Here is a 15,610-nt window from a genome sequence, read left to right on the forward strand (position 1 = left end):
ATATAATAGGGTATATACATCCATAGCTATGAAGATACAGACAGGACCGGTGTATCCTCCTATCACCTGTGTGCCCATATAATAGGGTATATACATCCATAGCTATGAGGATACAGACAGGACCGGTGCATCCTCCTATCACCTGTGTGCCCATATAATAGGGTATATACATCCATAGCTATGAGGATACAGACAGGACCGGTGCATCCTCCTATCACCTGTGTGTCCATATAATAGGGTATATACATCCATAGCTATGAGGATACAGACAGGACCGGTGTATCCTCCTATCACCCGTGTGCCCATATAATATGGTATATACATCCATAGCTATGAGGATACAGACAGGACCGGTGTAACCTCCTATCACCTGTGTGCCCATATAATAGGGTATATACACCCATAGCTATGAGGATACAGACAGGACCGGTGCATCCTCCTATCACCTGTGTGTCCATATAATAGGGTATTTACATCCATAGCTATGAGGATACAGACAGGACCGGTGTATCCTCCTATCACCTGTGTGCCCATATAATAGGGTATATACATCCATAGCTATGAGGATACAGACAGGACCGGTGTAACCTCCTATCACCTGTGTGCCCATATAATAGGGTATATACATCCATAGCTATGAGGATACAGACAGGACCAGTGTAACCTCCTATCACCTGTGTGCCCATATAATAGGGTATATACATCCATAGCTATGAGGATACAGACAGGACCGGTGTAACCTCCTATCACCTGTGTGTCCATATAATAGGGTATATACATCCATAGCTATGAGGATACAGACAGGACCGGTGTATCCTCCTATCACCTGTGTGCCCATATAATAGGGTATATACATCCATAGCTATGATACAGACAGGACCGGTGTAACCTCCTATCACCTGTGTCCATATAATAGGGTATATACATCCATAGCTATGAGGATACAGACAGGACCGGTGTATCCTCCTATCACCTGTGTCCATATAATAGGGTATATACATCCATAGCTATGAGGATACAGACAGGACCGGTGTAACCTCCTATCACCTGTGTCCATATAATAGAGTATATACATCCATAGCTATGAGGATACAGACAGGACCGGTGTATCCTCCTATCACCTGTGTGCCCATATAATAGAGTATATACATCCATAGCTATGAGGATACAGACAGGACCGGTGTAACCTATCACCTGTGTGCCCATATAATAGGGTATATACATCCATAGCTATGAGGATACAGACAGGACCGGTGTATCCTCCTATCACCTGTTTGTCCATATAATAGATTATATACATCCATAGCTATGAGGATACAGACAGGACCAGTGTAACCTCCTATCACCTGTGTGCCCATATAATAGGGTATATACATCCATAGCTATGAGGATACAGACAGGACCGGTGTATCCTCCTATCACCTGTGTGCCCATATAATAGGGTATATACATCCATAGCTATGAGGATACAGACAGGAGCGGTGTAACCTCCTATCACCTGTGTGCCCATATAATAGGGTATATACATCCATAGCTATGAGGATACAGACAGTACCGGTGTATCCTCCTATCACCTGTGTGTCCATATAATAGGGTATATACATCCATAGCTATGAGGATACAGACAGGACCGGTGTAACCTCCTATCACCTGTGTGCCCATATAATAGGGTATATACATCCATAGCTATGAGGATACAGACAGGACCGGTGTAACCTCCTATCACCTGTGTGCCCATATAATAGGGTATATACATCCATAGCTATGAGGATACAGACAGGACCGGTGTAACCTCCAATCACCTGTGTGTCCATATAATAGAGTATACACATCCATAGCTATGAGGATACAGACAGGACCGGTGTAACCTCCTATCACCTGTGTGCCCATATAATAGGGTATATACATCCATAGCTATGAGGATACAGACAGGACCGGTGTATCCTCCTATCACCTGTGTGTCCATATAATAGAGTATACACATCCATAGCTATGAGGATACAGACAGGACCGGTGTAACCTCCTATCACCTGTGTGCCCATATAATAGGGTATATACATCCATAGCTATGAGGATACAGACAGGACCGGTGTAACCTCCTATCACCTGTGTGCCCATATAATAGGGTATATACATCCATAGCTATGAGGATACAGACAGGACCGGTGTAACCTCCTATCACCTGTGTGTCCATATAATAGAGTATATACATCCATAGCTATGAGGATACAGACAGGACCGGTGTAACCTCCTATCACCTGTGTGTCCATATAATAGGGTATATACATCCATAGCTATGAGGATACAGACAGGACCGGTGTATCCTCCTATCACCTGTGTGCCCATATAATAGGGTATATACATACATAGCTATGAGGATACAGACAGGACCGGTGTATCCTCCTATCACCTCTGTGTCCATATAATAGGGTATATACATCCATAGCTATGAGGATACAGACAGGACCAGTGTATCCTCCTATCACCTGTGTGCCCATATAATAGGGTATATACATCCATAGCTATGAGGATACAGACAGGACCGGTGTAACCTCCTATCACCTGTGTGCCCATATAATAGGGTATATACATCCATAGCTATGAGGATACACAGGACCGGTGTAACCTCCTATCACCTGTGTGTCCATATAATAGGGTATATACATCCATAGCTATGAGGATACAGACAGGACCGGTGTAACCTCCTATCACCTGTGTGTCCATATAATAGAGTATATACATCCATAGCTATGAGGATACAGACAGGACCGGTGTAACCTCCTATCACCTGTGTGTCCATATAATAGGGTATATACATCCATAGCTATGAGGATACAGACAGGACAGGTGTAACCTCCTATCACCTGTGTGTCCATATAATAGAGTATACACATCCATAGCTATGAGGATACAGACAGGACCGGTGTAACCTCCTATCACCTGTGTGTCCATATAATAGGGTATATACATCCATAGCTATGAGGATACAGACAGGACCGGTGTAACCTCCTATCACCTGTGTGCCCATATAATAGGGTATATACATCCATAGCTATGAGGATACAGACAGAACAGGTGTAACCTCCTATCACCTGTGTGCCCATATAATAGGGTATATACATCCATAGCTATGAGGATACAGACAGGACCGGTGTATCCTCCTATCACCTGTTTGTCCATATAATAGATTATATACATCCATAGCTATGAGGATACAGACAGGACCAGTGTAACCTCCTATCACCTGTGTGCCCATATAATAGGGTATATACATCCATAGCTATGAGGATACAGACAGGACCGGTGTATCCTCCTATCACCTGTGTGCCCATATAATAGGGTATATACATCCATATCTATGAGGATACAGACAGGACCGGTGTAACCTCCTATCACCTGTGTGCCCATATAATAGGGTATATACATCCATAGCTATGAGGATACAGACAGGACCGGTGTAACCTCCTATCACCTGTGTGCCCATATAATAGGGTATATACATCCATAGCTATGAGGATACACAGGACCGGTGTAACCTCCTATCACCTGTGTGTCCATATAATAGGGTATATACATCCATAGCTATGAGGATACAGACAGGACCGGTGTAACCTCCTATCACCTGTGTGTCCATATAATAGAGTATATACATCCATAGCTATGAGGATACAGACAGGACCGGTGTAACCTCCTATCACCTGTGTGTCCATATAATAGGGTATATACATCCATAGCTATGAGGATACAGACAGGACAGGTGTAACCTCCTATCACCTGTGTGTCCATATAATAGAGTATACACATCCATAGCTATGAGGATACAGACAGGACCGGTGTAACCTCCTATCACCTGTGTGTCCATATAATAGGGTATATACATCCATAGCTATGAGGATACAGACAGGACCGGTGTAACCTCCTATCACCTGTGTGCCCATATAATAGGGTATATACATCCATAGCTATGAGGATACAGACAGAACAGGTGTAACCTCCTATCACCTGTGTGCCCATATAATAGGGTATATACATCCATAGCTATGAGGATACAGACAGGACCGGTGTATCCTCCTATCACCTGTTTGTCCATATAATAGATTATATACATCCATAGCTATGAGGATACAGACAGGACCAGTGTAACCTCCTATCACCTGTGTGCCCATATAATAGGGTATATACATCCATAGCTATGAGGATACAGACAGGACCGGTGTATCCTCCTATCACCTGTGTGCCCATATAATAGGGTATATACATCCATAGCTATGAGGATACAGACAGGACCGGTGTAACCTCCTATCACCTGTGTGCCCATATAATAGGGTATATACATCCATAGCTATGAGGATACAGACAGGACCGGTGTATCCTCCTATCACCTGTGTGTCCATATAATAGAGTATACACATCCATAGCTATGAGGATACAGACAGGACCGGTGTAACCTCCTATCACCTGTGTGCCCATATAATAGGGTATATACATCCATAGCTATGAGGATACAGACAGGACCGGTGTAACCTCCTATCACCTGTGTGCCCATATAATAGGGTATATACATCCATAGCTATGAGGATACAGACAGGACCGGTGTAACCTCCTATCACCTGTGTGTCCATATAATAGAGTATATACATCCATAGCTATGAGGATACAGACAGGACCGGTGTATCCTCCTATCACCTGAGTGCCCATATAATAGGGTATATACATCCATAGCTATGAGGATACAGACAGGACCGGTGCATCCTCCTATCACCTGTGTGCCCATATAATAGGGTATATACATCCATAGCTATGAGGATACAGACAGGACCGGTGTAACCTCCTATCACCTGTGTGTCCATATAATAGGGTATATACATCCATAGCTATGAGGATACAGACAGGACCGGTGTATCCTCCTATCACCTGTGTGCCCATATAATAGGGTATATACATCCATAGCTATGAGGATACAGACAGGACCGGTGTATCCTCCTATCACCTCTGTGTCCATATAATAGGGTATATACATCCATAGCTATGAGGATACAGACAGGACCGGTGTAACCTCCTATCACCTGTGTGCCCATATAATAGGGTATATACATCCATAGCTATGAGGATACAGACAGGACCGGTGTAACCTCCTATCACCAGTGTGTCCATATAATAGGGTATATACATCCATAGCTATGAGGATACAGACAGGACAGGTGTAACCTCCTATCACCTGTGTGTCCATATAATAGAGTATACACATCCATAGCTATGAGGATACAGACAGGACCGGTGTAACCTCCTATCACCTGTGTGTCCATATAATAGGGTATATACATCCATAGCTATGAGGATACAGACATGACCGGTGTAACCTCCTATCACCTGTGTGCCCATATAATAGGGTATATACATCCATAGCTATGAGGATACAGACAGGACAGGTGTAACCTCCTATCACCTGTGTGCCCATATAATAGGGTATATACATCCATAGCTATGAGGATACAGACAGGACCGGTGTAACCTCCTATCACCTGTGTGCCCATATAATAGGGTATATACATCCATAGCTATGAGGATACAGACAGGACCGGTGTAACCTCCTATCACCTGTGTGCCCATATAATAGGGTATATACATCCATAGCTATGAGGATACAGACAGGACCGGTGTAACCTCCTATCACCTGTGTGTCCATATAATAGAGTATATACATCCATAGCTATGAGGATACAGACAGGACCGGTGTAACCTCCTATCACCTGTGTGTCCATATAATAGGGTATATACATCCATAGCTATGAGGATACAGACAGGACCGGTGTATCCTCCTATCACCTGTGTGCCCATATAATAGGGTATATACATCCATAGCTATGAGGATACAGACAGGACCGGTGTATCCTCCTATCACCTCTGTGTCCATATAATAGGGTATATACATCCATAGCTATGAGGATACAGACAGGACCGGTGTAACCTCCTATCACCTGTGTGCCCATATAATAGGGTATATACATCCATAGCTATGAGGATACACAGGACCGGTGTATCCTCCTATCACCTCTGTGTCCATATAATAGGGTATATACATCCATAGCTATGAGGATACAGACAGGACCGGTGTAACCTCCTATCACCTGTGTGTCCATATAATAGAGTATATACATCCATAGCTATGAGGATACAGACAGGACCGGTGTAACCTCCTATCACCAGTGTGTCCATATAATAGGGTATATACATCCATAGCTATGAGGATACAGACAGGACAGGTGTAACCTCCTATCACCTGTGTGTCCATATAATAGAGTATACACATCCATAGCTATGAGGATACAGACAGGACCGGTGTAACCTCCTATCACCTGTGTGTCCATATAATAGGGTATATACATCCATAGCTATGAGGATACAGACAGGACCGGTGTAACCTCCTATCACCTGTGTGCCCATATAATAGGGTATATACATCCATAGCTATGAGGATACAGACAGGACCGGTGTATCCTCCTATCACCTGTGTGCCCATATAATAGGGTATATACATCCATAGCTATGAGGATACAGACAGGACCGGTGTAACCTCCTATCACCTGTGTGTCCATATAATAGAGTATATACATCCATAGCTATGAGGATACAGACAGGACCGGTGTAACCTCCTATCACCTGTGTGTCCATATAATAGAGTATATACATCCATAGCTATGAGGATACAGACAGGACCGGTGTAACCTCCTATCACCTGTGTGTCCATATAATAGAGTATATACATCCATAGCTATGAGGATACAGACAGGAATGGTGTAACCTCCTATCACCTGTGTGCCCATATAATAGGGTATATACATCCATAGCTATGAGGATACAGACAGGACCGGTGTAACCTCCTATCACCTGTGTGCCCATATAATAGGGTATATACATCCATAGCTATGAGGATACAGACAGGACCGGTGCATCCTCCTATCACCTGTGTGCCCATATAATAGGGTATATACATCCATAGCTATGAGGATACAGACAGGACCGGTGTAACCTCCTATCACCTGTGTGTCCATATAATAGAGTATATACATCCATAGCTATGAGGATACAGACAGGACCGGTGTAACCTCCTATCACCTGTGTGCCCATATAATAGGATATATACATCCATAGCTATGAGGATACAGACAGGACCAGTGTAATCTCCTATCACCTGTGTGTCCATATAATAGAGTATATACATCCATAGCTATGAGGATACAGACAGGACTGGTGCATCCTCCTATCACCTGTGTGCCCATATAATAGGGTATATACATCCATAGCTATGAGGATACAGACAGGACCGGTGTAACCTCCTATCACCTGTGTGCCCATATAATAGGGTATATACATCCATAGCTATGAGGATACATACAGGACCGGTGCATCCTCCTATCACCTGTGTGTCCATATAATAGGGTATATACATCCATAGCTATGAGGATACAGACAGGACCGGTGTATCCTCCTATCACCTGTGTGCCCATATAATAGGGTATATACATCCATAGCTATGAAGATACAGACAGGACCGGTGTATCCTCCTATCACCTGTGTGCCCATATAATAGGGTATATACATCCATAGCTATGAGGATACAGACAGGACCGGTGCATCCTCCTATCACCTGTGTGCCCATATAATAGGGTATATACATCCATAGCTATGAGGATACAGACAGGACCGGTGCATCCTCCTATCACCTGTGTGCCCATATAATAGGGTATATACATCCATAGCTATGAGGATACAGACAGGACCGGTGTAACCTCCTATCACCTGTGTGTCCATATAATAGAGTATATACATCCATAGCTATGAGGATACAGACAGGACCGGTGTATCCTCCTATCACCTGTGTGCCCATATAATAGGGTATATACATCCATAGCTATGAGGATACAGACAGGACCGGTGCATCCTCCTATCACCTGTGTGCCCATATAATAGGGTATATACATCCATAGCTATGAGGATACAGACAGGACCGGTGTAACCTCCTATCACCTGTGTGTCCATATAATAGGGTATATACATCCATAGCTATGAGGATACAGACAGGACCGGTGTATCCTCCTATCACCTGTGTGCCCATATAATAGGGTATATACATCCATAGATATGAGGATACAGACAGGACCGGTGTATCCTCCTATCACCTCTGTGTCCATATAATAGGGTATATACATCCATAGCTATGAGGATACAGACAGGACCGGTGTAACCTCCTATCACCTGTGTGCCCATATAATAGGGTATATACATCCATAGCTATGAGGATACAGACAGGACCGGTGTAACCTCCTATCACCAGTGTGTCCATATAATAGGGTATATACATCCATAGCTATGAGGATACAGACAGGACAGGTGTAACCTCCTATCACCTGTGTGTCCATATAATAGAGTATACACATCCATAGCTATGAGGATACAGACAGGACCGGTGTAACCTCCTATCACCTGTGTGTCCATATAATAGGGTATATACATCCATAGCTATGAGGATACAGACAGGACCGGTGTAACCTCCTATCACCTGTGTGCCCATATAATAGGGTATATACATCCATAGCTATGAGGATACAGACAGGACAGGTGTAACCTCCTATCACCTGTGTGTCCATATAATAGAGTATACACATCCATAGCTATGAGGATACAGACAGGACCGGTGTAACCTCCTATCACCTGTGTGTCCATATAATAGGGTATATACATCCATAGCTATGAGGATACAGACAGGACCGGTGTAACCTCCTATCACCTGTGTGCCCATATAATAGGGTATATACATCCATAGCTATGAGGATACAGACAGAACAGGTGTAACCTCCTATCACCTGTGTGCCCATATAATAGGGTATATACATCCATAGCTATGAGGATACAGACAGGACCGGTGTATCCTCCTATCACCTGTTTGTCCATATAATAGATTATATACATCCATAGCTATGAGGCTACAGACAGGACCAGTGTAACCTCCTATCACCTGTGTGCCCATATAATAGGGTATATACATCCATAGCTATGAGGATACAGACAGGACCGGTGTATCCTCCTATCACCTGTGTGCCCATATAATAGGGTATATACATCCATAGCTATGAGGATACAGACAGGACCGGTGTAACCTCCTATCACCTGTGTGCCCATATAATAGGGTATATACATCCATAGCTATGAGGATACAGACAGGACCGGTGTAACCTCCTATCACCTGTGTGCCCATATAATAGGGTATATACATCCATAGCTATGAGGATACACAGGACCGGTGTAACCTCCTATCACCTGTGTGTCCATATAATAGGGTATATACATCCATAGCTATGAGGATACAGACAGGACCGGTGTAACCTCCTATCACCTGTGTGTCCATATAATAGAGTATATACATCCATAGCTATGAGGATACAGACAGGACCGGTGTAACCTCCTATCACCTGTGTGTCCATATAATAGGGTATATACATCCATAGCTATGAGGATACAGACAGGACAGGTGTAACCTCCTATCACCTGTGTGTCCATATAATAGAGTATACACATCCATAGCTATGAGGATACAGACAGGACCGGTGTAACCTCCTATCACCTGTGTGTCCATATAATAGGGTATATACATCCATAGCTATGAGGATACAGACAGGACCGGTGTAACCTCCTATCACCTGTGTGCCCATATAATAGGGTATATACATCCATAGCTATGAGGATACAGACAGAACAGGTGTAACCTCCTATCACCTGTGTGCCCATATAATAGGGTATATACATCCATAGCTATGAGGATACAGACAGGACCGGTGTATCCTCCTATCACCTGTTTGTCCATATAATAGATTATATACATCCATAGCTATGAGGATACAGACAGGACCAGTGTAACCTCCTATCACCTGTGTGCCCATATAATAGGGTATATACATCCATAGCTATGAGGATACAGACAGGACCGGTGTATCCTCCTATCACCTGTGTGCCCATATAATAGGGTATATACATCCATAGCTATGAGGATACAGACAGGACCGGTGTAACCTCCTATCACCTGTGTGCCCATATAATAGGGTATATACATCCATAGCTATGAGGATACAGACAGTACCGGTGTATCCTCCTATCACCTGTGGGTCCATATAATAGGGTATATACATCCATAGCTATGAGGATACAGACAGGACCGGTGTAACCTCCTATCACCTGTGTGCCCATATAATAGGGTATATACATCCATAGCTATGAGGATACAGACAGGACCGGTGTAACCTCCTATCACCTGTGTGCCCATATAATAGGGTATATACATCCATAGCTATGAGGATACAGACAGGACCGGTGTAACCTCCTATCACCTGTGTGCCCATATAATAGGGTATATACATCCATAGCTATGAGGATACAGACAGGACCGGTGTAACCTCCTATCACCTGTGTGCCCATATAATAGGGTATATACATCCATAGCTATGAGGATACAGACAGGACCGGTGTAACCTCCAATCACCTGTGTGTCCATATAATAGAGTATACACATCCATAGCTATGAGGATACAGACAGGACCGGTGTAACCTCCTATCACCTGTGTGCCCATATAATAGGGTATATACATCCATAGCTATGAGGATACAGACAGGACCGGTGTATCCTCCTATCACCTGTGTGTCCATATAATAGAGTATACACATCCATAGCTATGAGGATACAGACAGGACCGGTGTAACCTCCTATCACCTGTGTGCCCATATAATAGGGTATATACATCCATAGCTATGAGGATACAGACAGGACCGGTGTAACCTCCTATCACCTGTGTGCCCATATAATAGGGTATATACATCCATAGCTATGAGGATACAGACAGGACCGGTGTAACCTCCTATCACCTGTGTGTCCATATAATAGAGTATATACATCCATAGCTATGAGGATACAGACAGGACCGGTGTATCCTCCTATCACCTGTGTGCCCATATAATAGGGTATATACATCCATAGCTATGAGGATACAGACAGGACCGGTGCATCCTCCTATCACCTGTGTGCCCATATAATAGGGTATATACATCCATAGCTATGAGGATACAGACAGGACCGGTGTAACCTCCTATCACCTGTGTGTCCATATAATAGGGTATATACATCCATAGCTATGAGGATACAGACAGGACCGGTGTATCCTCCTATCACCTGTGTGCCCATATAATAGGGTATATACATCCATAGCTATGAGGATACAGACAGGACCGGTGTATCCTCCTATCACCTCTGTGTCCATATAATAGGGTATATACATCCATAGCTATGAGGATACAGACAGGACCGGTGTAACCTCCTATCACCTGTGTGCCCATATAATAGGGTATATACATCCATAGCTATGAGGATACAGACAGGACCGGTGTAACCTCCTATCACCAGTGTGTCCATATAATAGGGTATATACATCCATAGCTATGAGGATACAGACAGGACAGGTGTAACCTCCTATCACCTGTGTGTCCATATAATAGAGTATACACATCCATAGCTATGAGGATACAGACAGGACCGGTGTAACCTCCTATCACCTGTGTGTCCATATAATAGGGTATATACATCCATAGCTATGAGGATACAGACAGGACCGGTGTAACCTCCTATCACCTGTGTGCCCATATAATAGGGTATATACATCCATAGCTATGAGGATACAGACAGGACAGGTGTAACCTCCTATCACCTGTGTGCCCATATAATAGGGTATATACATCCATAGCTATGAGGATACAGACAGGACCGGTGTAACCTCCTATCACCTGTGTGCCCATATAATAGGGTATATACATCCATAGCTATGAGGATACAGACAGGACCGGTGTAACCTCCTATCACCTGTGTGCCCATATAATAGGGTATATACATCCATAGCTATGAGGATACAGACAGGACCGGTGTAACCTCCTATCACCTGTGTGTCCATATAATAGAGTATATACATCCATAGCTATGAGGATACAGACAGGACCGGTGTAACCTCCTATCACCTGTGTGTCCATATAATAGGGTATATACATCCATAGCTATGAGGATACAGACAGGACCGGTGTATCCTCCTATCACCTGTGTGCCCATATAATAGGGTATATACATCCATAGCTATGAGGATACAGACAGGACCGGTGTATCCTCCTATCACCTCTGTGTCCATATAATAGGGTATATACATCCATAGCTATGAGGATACAGACAGGACCGGTGTAACCTCCTATCACCTGTGTGCCCATATAATAGGGTATATACATCCATAGCTATGAGGATACAGACAGGACCGGTGTAACCTCCTATCACCAGTGTGTCCATATAATAGGGTATATACATCCATAGCTATGAGGATACAGACAGGACAGGTGTAACCTCCTATCACCTGTGTGCCCATATAATAGGGTATATACATCCATAGCTATGAGGATACAGACAGGACCGGTGTAACCTCCTATCACCTGTGTGCCCATATAATAGGGTATATACATCCATAGCTATGAGGATACAGACAGGACCGGTGTAACCTCCTATCACCTGTGTGCCCATATAATAGGGTATATACATCCATAGCTATGAGGATACAGACAGGACCGGTGTAACCTCCTATCACCTGTGTGTCCATATAATAGAGTATATACATCCATAGCTATGAGGATACAGACAGGACCGGTGTAACCTCCTATCACCTGTGTGTCCATATAATAGGGTATATACATCCATAGCTATGAGGATACAGACAGGACCGGTGCATCCTCCTATCACCTGTGTGTCCATATAATAGGGTATATACATCCATAGCTATGAGGATACAGACAGGACCGGTGTAACCTCCTATCACCTGTGTGTCCATATAATAGGGTATATACATCCATAGCTATGAGGATACAGACAGGACCGGTGTATCCTCCTATCACCTGTGTGCCCATATAATAGGGTATATACATCCATAGCTATGAGGATACAGACAGGACCGGTGTATCCTCCTATCACCTCTGTGTCCATATAATAGGGTATATACATCCATAGCTATGAGGATACAGACAGGACCGGTGTAACCTCCTATCACCTGTGTGCCCATATAATAGGGTATATACATCCATAGCTATGAGGATACAGACAGGACCGGTGTATCCTCCTATCACCTCTGTGTCCATATAATAGGGTATATACATCCATAGCTATGAGGATACAGACAGGACCGGTGCATCCTCCTATCACCTGTGTGCCCATATAATAGGATATATACATCCATAGCTATGAGGATACAGACAGGACCAGTGTAATCTCCTATCACCTGTGTGTCCATATAATAGAGTATATACATCCATAGCTATGAGGATACAGACAGGACTGGTGCATCCTCCTATCACCTGTGTGCCCATATAATAGGGTATATACACTCACTGGCCACTTTATTAGGTACACCTGTCCAACTGTGTGTTAAGACTTAATTTCTAATCAGCCAATCACATGGCGGCAACTCAGTGCATTTAGGCATGTAGACATGGTCAAGACAATCTCCTGCAGTTCAAACCGAGCATCAGTATGGGGAAGAAAGGTGATTTGAGTGCCTTTGAACGTGGCATGATTGTTGGTGCCAGAAGGGCTGGTCTGAGAATTTCAGAAACTGCTGATCTACTGGGATTTTCACGCACAACCATCTCTAGGGTTTACAGAGAATGGTCCGAAAAAGAAAAAAAATCCAGTGAGCGGCAGTTCTGTGGCCGGAAATGCCATGTTGATGCCAGAGGTCAGAGGAGAATGGGCAGACTGGTTCGAGCTGATAGAAAGGCAACAGTGACTCAAATTGCCACCCGTTACAACCAAGGTAGGCAGAAGAGCATCTCTGAACGCACAGTGCGTCGAACTTTGAGGCAGATGTGCTACAGCAGCAGAAGACCACACTGGGTACCACTCCTCTCAGCTAAGAACAGGAAACTGAGGCTACAATTTGCACAAGCTCATCGAAATTGGACAGTAGAAGATTGGAAAAACGTTGCCTGGTCTGATGAGTCTTGATTTCTGCTGCGACATTCGGATGGTAGGGTCAGAATTTGGCGTAAACAACATGAAAGCATGGATCCATCCTGCCTTGTATCAACGGTTCAGGCTGGTGGTGGTGGTGTCATGGTGTGGGGAATTTTTTCTGGGCACTCTTTGGGCCCCTTGGTACCAATTGAGCATCGTTGCAACGCCACAGCCTACCTGAGTATTGTTGCTGACCATGTCCATCCCTTTATGACCACAATGTACCCAACATCTGATGGCTACTTTCAGCAGGATAATGCGCCATGTCATAAAGCTCGAATCATCTCAGATTGGTTTCTTGAACATGACAATGAGTTTACTGTACTCAAATGGCCTCCTCAGTCACCAGATCTCAATCCAATAGAGCATCTTTGGGATGTGGTGGAACGGGAGATTCGCATCAGGGATGTGCAGCCGACAAATCTGCGCCAACTGTGTGATGCCATCATGTCAATATGGTCCAAAATCTCTGAGGAATGCTTCCAGCACCTTGTTGAATCTCTGCCACGAAGAATTGAGGCAGTTCTGAAGGCAAAAGGGGGTCCAACCCCTTACTAGCATGGTGTACCTAATAAAGTGGCCAGTGAGTGTACATCCATAGCTATGAGGATACAGACAGGACCGGTGTAACCTCCTATCACCTGTGTGCCCATATAATAGGGTATATACATCCATAGCTATGAGGATACATACAGGACCGGTGCATCCTCCTATCACCTGTGTGTCCATATAATAGGGTATATACATCCATAGCTATGAGGATACAGACAGGACCGGTGTATCCTCCTATCACCTGTGTGCCCATATAACAGGGTATATACATCCATAGCTATGAAGATACAGACAGGACCGGTGTATCCTCCTATCACCTGTGTGCCCATATAATAGGGTATATACATCCATAGCTATGAGGATACAGACAGGACCGGTGCATCCTCCTATCACCTGTGTGCCCATATAATAGGGTATATACATCCATAGCTATGAGGATACAGACAGGACCGGTGTAACCTCCTATCACCAGTGTGTCCATATAATAGGGTATATACATCCATAGCTATGAGGATACAGACAGGACAGGTGTAACCTCCTATCACCTGTGTGTCCATATAATAGAGTATACACATCCATAGCTATGAGGATACAGACAGGACCGGTGTAACCTCCTATCACCTGTGTGTCCATATAATAGGGTATATACATCCATAGCTATGAGGATACAGACAGGACCGGTGTAACCTCCTATCACCTGTGTGCCCATATAATAGGGTATATACATCCATAGCTATGAGGATACAGACAGGACAGGTGTAACCTCCTATCACCTGTGTGTCCATATAATAGAGTATATACATCCATAGCTATGAGGATACAGACAGGACCGGTGTAACCTCCTATCACCTGTGTGTCCATATAATAGAGTATATACATCCATAGCTATGAGGATACAGACAGGAATGGTGTAACCTCCTATCACCTGTGTGCCCATATAATAGGGTATATACATCCATAGCTATGAGGATACAGACA

This window comes from Dendrobates tinctorius, unplaced genomic scaffold, assembly GCF_039654945.1.
Source record: "Dendrobates tinctorius isolate UK_male_01 unplaced genomic scaffold, ASM3965494v1 ptg000524l, whole genome shotgun sequence".
Lineage (NCBI taxonomy): Eukaryota > Metazoa > Chordata > Amphibia > Anura > Dendrobatidae > Dendrobates > Dendrobates tinctorius.